The sequence below is a fragment of the Mustela nigripes genome, chromosome 1 (assembly GCF_022355385.1).
Source record: "Mustela nigripes isolate SB6536 chromosome 1, MUSNIG.SB6536, whole genome shotgun sequence".
Classification (NCBI taxonomy): domain Eukaryota; kingdom Metazoa; phylum Chordata; class Mammalia; order Carnivora; family Mustelidae; genus Mustela; species Mustela nigripes.
Window position 1 is genome coordinate 174,268,792 of NC_081557.1, and position 14,324 is coordinate 174,283,115.

A 14,324-nucleotide genomic window follows, 5' to 3' on the forward strand; every position below is an offset into this window, starting at 1 on the left:
ATGTAGATGGAGAGGCAGGCAGAGAGAGAGAGAGAGAGGGAAGCAGGCTCCCTGCTGAGCAGAGAGCCCGATGCGGGACTCTATCCCAGGACCCTGAGATCATGACCTGAGCCGAAGGCAGCGGCTTAACCCACTGAGCCACCCAGGCGCCCCTCTCCCATATTTTCTTTTAAAAGTTTTATGGTTTTAACATTTTACATTTAGGTCTATCACGCATATTGAGTTGATTTTTGTAACTTAAAGATTAAGATTTTTTTTTTTTTTGCCTATAGCTATCCAGTTGTTCAGCTCTATATGTTGATGAGACTATGCTTTTTTTTTTTTTAAGATTTTATTTATTTATTTATTTGAGAGAGAGAGAGAGAGGGAGAATGAGGCAGTGAGGGAGGGAACATAAGCAGGGGGAGTGGGAGAGGGAGAAGCAGGCTTCCCACTGAGCAGAGAGCCCCTCATGGGAGGGGCTCAATTCGAGGACTCTGGGATCATGACCCCAGCTGAAGGCATATGCTTAATGACTGAGCCACCCAGGTGCCCAAGACTATGCTTTATCTATTAAATTACTTTTGTGTCTTTGTAAAAAACCAGTTGAAATATTGGCATGAGTCCATTTCTGGACTCTCTTTTCTGGATTTAGATTTTTTTTTTTCATTAGAGAGGGAGTGCTCACAAGCAAGTGGGAGGGGCAGAGGGAGGAGTAGATGAAGAAGCAGACTCCCTGCTGAGCAGGGAGTCCTATGTGGTCCTTGATCTCAGGACCTCAAGATTAGGACCTGAGCTGAAGGCAGATAATTAACAGAGTGAGATACCCAGGTGCCTCTTTAGATATTTTGAGTTTTTCAGATTTTAGCAAAAAGTATGTATCATGACGTTTTTAGGAAACCTTAATGACATTAATATACTTTTGGCTTAGTTTTTAAAAATGTTATTTACATAATTTTCAATTTAAACATCACATGAAAATCTAAGGCAAGTCCTTATAGTCTGGGTGGGAAACTGTTTATGAAAGTGAAATGTATACAATGAAACTATATCATAAAAACAAATGGAAGGGGCACCTGGGTGGCTCAGTGGGTAAAGCCTCTGCCTTCAGCTCTGGTCATGATCTCAGGATCTTTGGATCGAGCCCTTCATCGGGCTTTCTGCTCAGCAGGGATCCCTTCCCCTCTCTCTCTGCCTGCTTCTCTGCCTACTTGTGATTTCTGTCTGTCAAATAAATAAATAAAATCTTAAAAAAAAAAAAAAAGAAAAGAAATGGAAAATGAGAAGAGTGTATGTTGTGTACCTACCTGATGAATACAGAGAGTTTTCAGAGTCTTTAGAAAAAAATTTCTAGGGATGCCTGGGTGGCTCAGTAGATTAAGCATCTGCCTTCAGCTCAGGTCCTGATCCCAGGGTCCTGGGACTGAGCTCCACTTCGGGCTCACAGCTCATCAGGGAGCCTGCTTTCCCTCTGCCTGTTACTTCTCCTGCTTGTGCTCTCTCTCTCTCTCTTTGCGAATAAATAAGTATAATCTTTTTTTTTTTTTTAAGATTTTATTAATTTATTTGACAGAGATCACAAGTAGGCAGAGAGGCAGAGAGAGAATGTGGAAGGGAAGCAGGCTCCCTGCTGAGCAGAGAGCCCTATGCGGGGCTCCATCTCAGGATCCTGGGATCATGACCTGAGCCGAAGGCAGAGGCTTTAACCCACTGAGACACCCAGGCACCCCCTAAATAAATATAATCTTTTAAAAAAAGAAAAAAATTCTAAATTAGTTGTATTCAATATATATTGAATATGGGCAATGGAATGAAAAATAAATTGGGACTTTAAGCTTCATTCATTATAAATTTGTAGAACATTAGCATTCCATGTTTTTCAGAGTTATTTAAAAAAGAGTTATTTGGGGGCACTTTGGTGGCTCAGTGGGTTAAAGCCTCTGCCTTTGGCTCAGGTCATGATCCCAGGGTCCTGGGATCCAGCCCTGCATTGGGCTCTCTGCTCAGCAGGGAGCCTGCTTCACCCTCTCTCTCTGCCTGCCTCTCTGCCTACTTGTGATCTCTGTCTGTCAAATAAATAAAATCTTTAAAAAAAAAGTTATTTTATGGGTAGATTATGGTATATTAAGGAGCTAATTCGGGGGTGTCTGGCATTCTCTGTTGGTAAACATGGGACTTTTTTTTTTTTTTAATTTATTCATTTAACAGAGAGAGAGAGATCACAAGCAAGCAGAGAGAAAGGCAGAGAGAGAGGGGGAAGCAGGCTTCCCGCTGAGTGGAGAGCCCAATGCAGGTCTGGATCCCAGGACCCTGGGATCACGACCGGAGCCAAAGGCAGAGGCTTAACCCACTGAGCCACCCAGGTGCCCTAAGCATGAGACTCTTGATCTCAGGGTCATGAGTTCAGGCCCCATGTTGGGTGTAGAACTTACTTAAAAAAAAAAAAAAAAGAAAAAAGAAAAAAAAGAGGGCCCCTGGGTGGCTCAGTTAGATGTCTGCCTTTGGCTCCGGTCATGATCCTGGGTCTTGGGGTCGGGCTCGCTGTTCTGCTGGGAATCTGCTTCTCCATCTCCGGCCTCATCCCCGTGCCCCCCTTCATGCTCTCTCTCAAAGAAATAAACAAATAAAAATTTTTTTTTTTTTTAGGAGATAGTGACACATACAGCCTTGCGTTTAGTAGTCTGTAAACCTAGCTCTTTTTTTTTTTTTTTTAGATTTACTTATTAGAGAGAGAGTTAAATTAGTTAAATAAACATTGCAGAGGGAATATTTTCCCACTTAAATCTTTATCAATCATTATATGAAAACACTGAACACACTTTGCCTGACTTTCAGTTGCTCCATAGTCCCAGATTTGGGTTGTGCCATTGGAGTCTGGAGGGAGCTACATACACAGTATTACCCTTAGACACAAGCAGAAACCCTAACCTATGGAGGCTCCCACTCTGGGCATCCTCTAATGATACCCTTTCATACCAAATGAGGAGAACATAGTTGCAAGGTAACTTGCTCACACGGAATCAGCCCTTTTGTCTTTGAAACTATGCTCTGGGTAGTCAGGAACCAGAATTTTCTGTTTCAAGAAACTCAAGTCTGCTTCCTGGGCTGGAACTGGCCTTTCCTTCCAGTCTGTTCTCTAGAGAGCAGACTGAGAGGTCAGTGTGTGCACCCCTGGCCCGAATACTGTGTATGGAGGGTGTAGGAGCTTGACAATGGACGTGAGGGTGGCCACGTGTACAGGGCAAAGTCTGGTTTAGTCACTTAATGGCTGAGTAACATTAGGCAGACTACTTAACCTATTTGTGGCTAGTTCCCTCACTTCATAGGATTGTAGCAGTATTCATTGCATAAAATCAGTTTAAGAATTAAATAGTAAGGGGGCGCTTGGGTGGCTCAGTCGTTAAGCATCTGCCTTCGGCTCCGGTCCTGATCCCGTGGTTCTGGGATTGAGGCCCGAGTTAGCCTCCTTGTTTGACCGGAAGCCTGCTTCTCCTTCTCCCACAATGCCTGTTGTGTTCCCTCTCTCGCCATGTCTCTCTCTGTCAAATAAATAAATAAAAACCTTTGAAAAAAAAAAGGAATTAAATAGTATAATGAATATAATGCACAATGCATTTTGCTTGATGCTTTACACTTAGTAAATATTAAATACTTTTAGGTATTGTTGTTATACAAGAAATACTTAATATCAGTCCCTTCCTTTTTCCCAGGACAGTGCTAGAAACAGACATAAAAGTCATTTTCCTGAGAAGTAGACATAAAAGTCAGAAATCGGGCTTGTATAGCTGCTCTGTTGCTCTTTGAGTAAATAAATTATTCTGAGTAATTCTGAGTAAATAAATTACTTAATTTTGCTAAGCCTTAGTTTTGTAATTTATAAAATGCAAATAATAATCATTCTTTCTTATAGGCCCATTATTAAACTCTAATGACTCTAAGTAAACCTTATTCCAAACAAAACTCTGCAACCCCCTACCCATGAAGCTATTCCTTCTAGAAATATTCTGTGTTTATAGACAAATTCATCTGTGTACATACCTCTTTTCCTCTTTTGTTTGCATAAATGTGATCCTACTATACACATTGCTTTGTACTCTGCTTCTTTCATAAAAAATTATTTTGCTCATCACTCCATTTTTATACATACACTTCATTTTTTTATTCAGCTACATAGTATTTTATTAAATGATTATCATAATTCATTTCAGTCTTTCTCTATGATTGGACATTTAGGTTGTTTTCAGCATTATGCAACAGTGAAATCTTGTTTCATTGTCTTTAAGGATAATGTGTGTGTGTGTTTTAAAGATTTTATTTATTTATTTGACAGAGATCACAAGTAGGCAGAGAGGCAGGCAGAGACAGAGGGGGAAGCCAGCTCCCTGCTAAGCAGGGAGCCCGATGTGGGGCTCCATCCCAGGACCTGAGATCATGACCTGAGCCGAATGTAGAGGCTTAACCCACTGAGCCACCCCAGCACCCCAAAGGGTAATGTGTTTTCGAAGACAAAAGTAAAATTGTTGGATAAGTGGTTATTTTTTTTAATATTCTCTCACTTCTGATTACTATATTCAACAATGCAAAAACAGTTACTAACCAAGCTTTATATTTTGCAAATCCTTTTCTGTTTCCTCCATCTTTAATTGTTATATGCTTAAATGCCAACATATTAGGAAAAGAGCTCTCATAATCTTGTGATGAGTCATAATGGACTATACATACTTCACTGAAAAGTTTATTTAACTCCATTCTCTTCTTAGATCACTTTGTTTATATTTAGGATTATATATGTATATATAATATACTTATACTTTATAATATATAATATATAAATTATATCTTTAGGGTGCCTGGGTGGCTCAGTGGGTTAAGTCGCTGCCTTTGGCTCGGGTCATGATCTCAGGGTCCTGGGATCGAGTCCCGCATCGGGCTCTCTGCTCGACAGGGAGCCTGCTTCCTCCTCTCTCTCTCTCTGCCTGCCTCTCTGCCTACTTGTGATCTCTCTCTGTCAAATAAATAAATAAAATCTTTTTAAAAAATTATATCTTTATATAAAATATATCTTTATATAAATTTTTATATATAAATATATAAATCTTTATATAAATATGTCTTTAATTATAATGCATATATTATACATATATATTTATTTATCTATTTTAACTAATCTCTATATCCAGAATGGGGTTTGATTTTATATTCTGAGATCAAGAGTCCTGTGGTCTACCGACTAAGTCAACCAGGTGTCCCTTTAGATAACTTAGATTATTAAGCTCCAGGGTGTTATTTTTTTTTTTTTTCTAAAGATTTTATTTATTTATTTGACAGAGAGAGAGAGACCAGGAGAGAGGGAACACAAGCACAGGGAGTGGGAGAGGAAGAAGCAGACTTCCCGCACAGCAGAGAGCCTGTTGCGGGGCTTGATTTCAGGACCCTGGAATCGTGAGCTGAGTCGAAGGCAGATGCGTAACAACTGAGTCACCAGGCACCCCAGCGTGTCATTTTTAAAAGATTTTATTACTTTATTTATTTATTAGAGAGAAAGAGAGAGAGCACACACAAGCACCGGAAAAGGGAGGGGCAGAGGGAGGAGAGAATCTCAAGGAGACTGTGCTAAGCAGGGAGCCCAACTCCGGGCTTAATATCACAACCCTGAGATCATGACCTAGCCAAAATCAAATGTCTGATGCTTAACCAACTGAGCCACCCAGGCACTCCAAACTTCCGAGTGCTATTAGCAAGCACCATTTCTGTTCATTTTTCAGATTCCCTCTTTCATTATAATCCCCAACAGCCATTTATTTATTTATTTATTTGATTTTTATTCGTTTAAAAGAGAGAGCACAAGTGGGAGGTGCTGGTGAATGGACTGCAGGAGAAGCAGACTCCTGATGCAGGGCTCCCTGCGGGGCTTCATGAGGGGCTTGATCCCAGGACCCTGGTATCATGACCTGAGCTTGAGGCAGACGTTTAGCCAGCTGAGTAACCCAGGCGCCCCTCTTGACAGTCATTTAATGACAAATATCTGTAACAGTTTGGGAAGTAGATAATCCATATTTTAGATTTCAGATTAGGTAAGTGGATGCACAAAGAGCCTAATGTGCTCAGGATTATCTATCAGACGGATGACAGGCTGAACAAGGCCCTGATTAGTAACTATTTGCTTTTAATCGATGGAACTTTATTGCCTTTCAAACAAGAGCTATCGACAATCACATTTTCTATTTTAACTATGACTTGTTGGAAGATATATTAACGATGTGACTTTCCTTTACATTTTCACTGGAAATATTAAAAGGTTGCTCTTAAAATGAAAAACTAAATTTAGAAGTTTAGGTGTCAGGAGCTCCTGGGCAGCTCAGTCAGTGAAGCGTCTGCCTTCAGCTCAGGTCATGATTCCCGCATCCTGGGATCAAGCCCTGATTCCGGCTCCTTGCTCAGTGAGGAGTCATCTTCTCCTTCACCCTCTGCTGCTCTCCCTGCTCATTTGCTCTCTCACTCTCAAATAAATAAATAAAATCTTAGGAAAAATGAGAAGTTTAGGTGTTCCCTCGAATATACCCCTATATGGTCATTGTAAGAGATAATTTCCTCAGATTTTTCAAAAGACAAGCCGTGATTATAGATGTTATGGTTCATTTGGAAAATTCTTCCTAAGAAGGACTTTAGATTTACCCCTGCTCTCAAGAATGTTACAATCCCGTAGAAGATGAAATCAAACAGTGTATACAGCTTACTATAGTACAGATAAAATACGGTAAATACAAAATAGACTACAGGGGTGACTGGATTAGACATCCGACTCTTGATTTTGGCTAAAGTCGTGGTCTCAGGATTGTGGAATCTAGTCCCATGTGGGCTCGAGCTCCGCGGGGAATCTACTTGGGGTTCTCTCTCATCATCTCCCTTTGTCTCCCCCCGCCGTAATCTTTCTTTCTCTCCCTCTCTCAAATAAGTGAGTAAATCTTTAAGAAAAATAAGAGTACGAAACATCATAAGAGGACAGATAAAAAATGTTTATGTTGGTTAGAGGAAATCATATTGGGTTTAGTGAAGCAGTTGAAATTTGAGACGTATATTGACGAATCAATTTTAATTTTGATAGGTAGACATTATGTAAAAATGCATTTGAGATTTAGAATGAGTGCATGAAGAGACACATAGAAATTGGAAAAAATTGGGGCGGCTGAGTGGCTCAGTGGGTTAAAGCCTCTGCCTTTGGCTCAAGTCATGATCCCAAGGACCTGGGATCGAGCCCCACATTGGGCTCTCTGCTCGGAGGGAGCCTGTTTCCTCCTCTCTCTCTGCCTACTTGTGATCTCTCTCTCTCTGTCAAATAAATAAATAAAATATTTTTTAAAAAAAAGGAATTGGAAAAAATTGAAAAGTAATCAATAGTATTCAAAACTGACTCGCTACAGAGTAGGAGAGAAGGAGTAATTAGTAAAAGATAAAATTGGAATTATAACTGGTATATTATAAAGTCTTTAATTCGGTAGAATTTGGTCTTTTACTCTTTAGAAAGTGAATACTTGCCTCCATCATCGTTGTCATCATCATCATCACCTAATCATGGATAAGCTGTATTTTCACAGTCTTAACTAAAGTGTGAATAAAATCACTTCAGGAAACATTGCTATTTTTATAAATTCGGTAATATAAAATCCAAGAAAAACAATATGTTTACATTCTGCATAAGTAACTTCATGCCAAGCTTCCTTGGACTCTTCCTGTCTTCCTATCAGATTGCCTCCTTTAGGTCTCAACTAAATAGAAATTCTGGAGTTGTCACTGCATGTAAAGATTTTAGTTGAAGGAATAATTTATTTCAAAGGCTGAACAATAATAGTTTTAATATTATAGTTCTAACTAAGATCCTTTTGTGCAAATATAATTTGTAGAACACTCAGAAGAAAATGAATATTGTAATAGATTTAATTATCTGGTTTGGCTTATTTGAGCACCAGGATCTTGACTAATATCCAGGTATTAGAGCAAATGTCTTTTTATAACAATGCTTAGACGAGGTGTGTTTTGTTTGTGTTTTTAAGTAAGCTCTACACCTAACATGGGGCTTGAATCATCATCCCGCAGATCAAGAATCCCACGCTCTACCAACTGAGCCAGTGAAATACCCCCAAGTTCTTTATTGTAGGATTTATGAAGGTAATAAACAAATATAGGAATAAGGTAACTCAAAATATAAAATGAAAAGTACATGCATTTGGGATGCCTGGGTGGCTCAGTCAGTTAAGCGTCTGCCTTTGGTTTAGATCATGATCCTGCAGTCCTGGGATTGAGTCCCACATTGGACTTCTTGGCCATCAGGGAGTCTGCTTCTCCCTCTGCCTGCCACACCACCTGCTTATGCTTTCTCTCTGTCTCTCTGTCTCTTTCTCTCGCTTGCTCGCTGTCTCTTGTGACAAAGAAATAAAATCTTTAACAATAAAAAAGAAAGAAAGGAAGGAGAAAAGAAAATTGCATGCATTTAAAGATACCATGAGTGTGCCTGGCTGGTCACTCTTGATCTTGGAGTTGTAAATTCAATCTCCACACTGGAGGTGAAGATTACTAAAAAAATAAATAAACTTAAAAAAAGATATAATAAGTTAAACACATCTGTAGTTATTAATATTACCCAGCAGGGTTTTTTTTTTTTTTCCCCTGTAGGGTTTTGATATGAAATTCTGTGCCTCTCAGTCCTGTTTTTTCCAGATACAGCCTGATCATATTCTGAATTCCATATTCTTTCCCAGAAACGTGTATGACACAATTGATAACTTCCTTGTTTGGGAGCCATTGTCATTATTTGCATATTAATTTTATTTGATGATAATGACATTTAATTTTAAAATTAAATTAAATGTTAATGTTACTTAAAGTACTAAGTTTTATAATCTGATTACTGGAGCATTTTGTTTCTGTCACTTTACTCTGCAGTACTTCCACCATGATATACCTATTAACCTGATAATGGTATTTATCTCATCAGTGTCTTCTGTCTTAAGTATGTGTATTTGGTCATGACCACTATTTGGTGAGCTATAGGTAATGGGAGGGATATTTTAAGTTATACCTTACTAGCTAGATTTTTTTTTTTTTTTTTTAGTAGACTCCATGCCCAGGGTGGGGCTCCATGCAGGGCTCGAACTCATAAACCTGAGATCAAGAGCGGGATGTTTAACTGCCTGAACCCCCCAGCTGCCCTGCTATTAGATCCTTCTCTTCCTTTCCCTTCCCTCTCTCTCCTCCTCTCCTAAAATAAACAAACAAATCAGGGAAGGGAATGGAGAGGAGGAGAGAGAGGGAAGGGAAAGGAAGAGAAGCTGCAGCAGACTCCCCGCTGAGTGAGCTGCCCAACAGGGGGCCCAGTCCTAAGACACTAAGATCGTGACCTGAGCCGAAATCGAGTCAGACATTCATCCGACCAAGCCACTCAGACATTCATCCGACCAAGCCACTCAGGCACCCCCGGACTTGACTTTTCTTTTCAATGAAATTACAGAAACATTCTTTTGTTTTACCTGAGTAGGTCTGAAAACAATGTTCTTTTTTTAAAAGTACATTGAGTCCCAATATGGGGCTCAAAGTCATGGCTCCAAGATTGAGAGTCACATGCCCTACCAACTGAGACAACCAGGCACCTCAACAATTTTGTTCTTTTAAATGCTTTTTTCTTCTCTTTTAAATGCTTTATTTCACTTAGACTAATATAGCAACAAGTCTCCTTGAATCTTCTACACTGTCTTACATAGAAGTTATTTATCTCAACAGTTTTCCTTCATAGTGAATGGTAGCTTGCCAGCCACTTGATATTAAAAACTAGACTCCTAGAAATGCAATTTTTAAAAATCCATTAACCTTTATTCAACTTTTATGATAATAAATGTAGAATGATCATGTCATTTTTCTGCAGTGTATGATCTACTATAAATTGGGTTTGTCTGACCTTTTTCTGACCTGAAGAATAGGCTTATAAAACTAAAATCTTCCCACAGGTTTTATGAATACTGAATTTCTCTTTTGATGTCTGTCTTTGCTTTCATATCCTAAGGTCATTTCACGCTAGTTCATTTCGGGATCAGACAAATCAAGTCAAATAAACCCTTTCTGGAGCTGGATTGAACTTGGTTTAACCAATGTGCTGCCTCATGTAATAAGCTGATAATCATGGATATTTGATGCATAGTATTATGATATTGCTCAAATTAGGTGAGCTTGTAAATTTAAGTAACAGATATATTAACATAAATTATATGGATTAATCACTTGCATAATACTAGTTCATAAAGAAAAATATTTGCTGGGGCGCCTGGGTGGCTTAGTGGGTTAAAGCCTCTGCCTTCAGCTCAGGTCATGATCCCAGGGTCCTGGGATCGAGCCTACTTGTGCTCGATCGAGCCTTCTCTGTCTAGTTATGATCTCCATCTATCAAATAAATAAATAAAATCTTAAAAAAAATTTGCTTTTTAAATTTGCACCATTGAGCTCAAAGTAAATCAATATATTTGACACTGTTACCTATCCACAATAGTTATAAAGTATTTGTATAGTTTTGTTAGACGTGCTCAGTTTATGTAGACACCTAAGAATAATAATTGCTTTTTTAAAAAAATTTTTATTCTGAGAAGAAGTCCATAGACTTTTTTTTTCCTTAAGATTTTATTTATTTATTTGACAGACAGAGATCACAAGTAGGCAGAGAGGCAGGCAGTGAGAGAGAGGGGGAAGCAGGCCTTCTGCTCAGCAGAGAGCCTGATGTGAGGCTGAATCCCAAGACCCTGAGACCATGATCTGAGCCTAAAGCAGAGGCTTTAACCCACTGAGCCACCCAGACACCCCAATAATTACTATTTAATTAAAAGATTATTTATTTATTTATATGAGAGAGAGAGAGCATGAGTGAGAGAGCACAAGCGGAGCAGGAGAGGGGGAGGGAGAAGCAGACTCCTCACTGAGCAGGGAGCCTGACCTGGGGCTGGGTCCCTGGACCCTGAGATGATGGCCAAAGGAAAGAGCCACTCAGGCACCCCACGTAAGAATAATTACACACACATTTGTAATTGTGAGAAGCTCCTTTGTAGAAGAGTACCAGAGCTGCTGACTAAATCAGAATTCTAATTCCGTAAGGAAAATTGTATGCCAACTAAGAAAATCCTCTGTAGGGGCACCTGGTTGGCTCAGTCATTAAGCGTCTGCCTTCGGCTCAGGTCATGATCCCAGGATTCTGGGATTGATTCCCCTATTGGGCTCCCTCCATGGTGGGGAGCCTGCTTCTCCCTCTCCCACTTCCTCTGCTTGTGTTCCCTCTCTCACTGTGTTTCTCTCTGTCAAATAAATAAAATCTGAAAAAGAAAGAAAGAAAATCATCTGTATTTTCCTTTTTTAAAATTTTTACTTATTTATTTGACAGAGAGCACAAGCAGGGGGAGCAGCAGAGGGAGAGGGAGAAGCAGGCTTTCCATTGAGCAGGGATCCTGACATGGGCTCACAGACACTTAGCCAACCAAGCCACTCAGGTGCTCCTAAAATCCTATTTTCTTTCCTTTTTGCTTTTCCTTTATTTTATTTTATTTTATTTTTCTCAGTGTTCCAAAGCTCATTGTTTATGCACCACACCCAGTGCTCCATGCAATACATGCCCTCCTTAATACCCACCACCAGGCTCACCCCCACTCCCCTCCCAAAATCCTATTTTCAATAAAAGCTTGGGTTGTTTAATTCTTTCATTCAGAGTAAAAAATGTGGTATTTATAAATGCCTCTTTTCGTCGCCTTTTTCAGTTACAAAAGACTAGAAACATACCTCTACCTCTAAACATAGTATTTTCACATATTCTTGCTTTCTTCCTATTTCAGAGGAATAATGGTCCTGACCTTGATTTATATATACTCCTTTTGCCTATTCTGGGACGTTATTTTATCCAGGAGCTTGTTTCCTTTCTTTCTCCCAAGTTTTTGTCTTCATTGTTACGGAGACTGGGGTGGGATTGAGCCTCCTGATGAAGTAAAAGAAACCAAACTGCTGGGGAGAGAAGGATGCTTTGGTTGAGAATTTAGCAAACTGACAGCCCTAAAGCTACTAGATTTCTCCGTGGTTTTGATTCTGTTGCTCGTTCCTCCTTCTGAAACTCTTCCAGGGAGGACTGTAGAGACCATTCTTCGGAAGTATGATGCTCATCCTTATCTGAGCCTGAGTGGGAGCCAAGTTCTTTACATGCATTTTTTCCTTTCATTCTCCCATCCACTCTATGAGAGAGGTACAATATTTTATTTGTATTTATTTTTAAAGATTTTATTTATTTACTTAATTGACAGAGAGAGACATAGCGAGAGAGGGAACACAAGCAGGGGGAGTGGGAAAGGAAGAAGCAGGCTTCCCACCGATAGGGAGCCCGATTCGAGGCTCTGACCCAGAACCCGGGGATCATGACCTGAGCCACCGCCCCACCCCCCCCAAGATAGGTACAATAATGGTCCCAATTTAAAGACAAAGAAGCAGGCTCATTAGTTTACTTGCGATCACACAGCCAGGTAAATGGCAGAGTAAGGGAATTATACCCACATCTTTTAGGTATTATATCCTCCAGTAGAGCATGTAATACCATCTCCTCATGCCAGGTGCCATGTTAAGGCCTGGAAATGCAGAGGTGAAAACACTACTCGTAGAGCTCACAGTATAGTGGTAAGTAAACATATAGAATGTGATGATTTGGATGATGGAGGTATGATTCCAGGCAGTGGGTGGACACATGCCTTTGTTTACTTGGGGAATTGAGCAAAGGCCTCAAAGAGAAGCTGGTGCTTGAAGGAAGAGTAAGAGTGTGATTAAGAGAGACAAAGAATTCCAGGCAGAGGACATGGCAGGTGCAAAGGTGTAGAGTAGGAAGCATATTGCATTCTAGAGAGTTCTCAGCGGTTCTGAATGGCTGGAGCAGAGTGTTTGGAGAAGAGTGTTCGGAGAAGGTCACAGGAGATGAGACTGGTGACTCAGTCAAGAGCCTGTTCATAAAAAGCCTTATTTATGATAATGACTTATTCTTGATTTTCCTCCCAGTGCTTTCCCAGGAAGTTCTTTATTATTCTCCTCCATTTCCTTTCTTTCACTTGTCATTTCATTATTAGTGTCTCTCAGGGTTCTGCTTTCTTTCTTTTTTTTTCTTTAAAGATTTTAGTTATTTCTTTAAGAGAGAGTGAGGGAGAGCGTGAGAGCGGGCGAGAGAACATGATGAGTTGGTGGGGGAGCAGAAGGAGAGGGAGAAGCAGACTCCCCGCTGAGCAGGGAGCCTGATGCAGGGCTTGATCCTGGGACTCCAGGATCATGACCTGAGCTGAAGGCAGATGCTTAAAGACTGAGCCACCCAGGCACCCAAGGGTTCTGCTTTCTGTCTTTGGTTTTTTCTTACATATTTAAACTTCTTCCCATGATTCACTCTCATAGCATGCACGCCCACCCATTTGCAGATCTTTTTTTCATCACTATCTTAGTGGGAACTAATCTTTTTACTTAAAATTTTCATCTGACTTCTGTAAACCTTCTTGTCTTTTTTATCCTGCAGGTCCTTCAAACAGAACATATATAGTATATGTGCTGCCGAAGCAAGCACAAACAGAACATATCTAAAAGGATCTCACTATTTGTTCCCCACACCACAAGATTCACATATGTGGGCTGGATAAAAGGAAAAAGGAAAAAAAATGAGTTTGGTTTTACAATGTATGATTAATAATTAAGGCATTTAAAAGCACCTTACTGTGTAATGGGTAACTCAGCTATTTCTTGTGTAGAGATTGTGTTGGCAAATGGAAAACCCATAATGTGCTTAAAAAGAGCTTAAATTTGTCTGTGACTGTTAGTGAAGGATAAAGGATATAATGAGTCCATGATTTTGAAGTTTTTGTGTTTTTTTGAAATATTTTATTTATTTATTTGGCAGACAGAGATCGCGAGTGGGCAGAGAGGCAGGCAGAGAGAGAGGATGGGAAGCAGGCTCCCTGCTGAGCTGAGAGCCTGATGTGGGACTCGATCCCAGGACCCTGAGATCATGACCTGAGCTGAAGGCAGAGGCTTTAACCCAGTGAGCCACCCAGGTGCCCCATGATTTCGAAGTTTTACTTATTGTTGTTTTTTTGAAAAGTACTGTGGAATTATGTCAGTATTTGGCACCCCCCCCACAACACCACCCCTGTCAGCATCTGTGAGCTCTTTTTATTCTCTCCTTGCTTTGAGAAAATAGATTCCCTAAATCCTCAAGTTCAAAACCCATGCTCCCAGGCCACTCTATTGGTTGGGTACATGAAAGATCAGATGCTGAGGAAAAGGTAGGACAGAAGATTGAGAGTTCC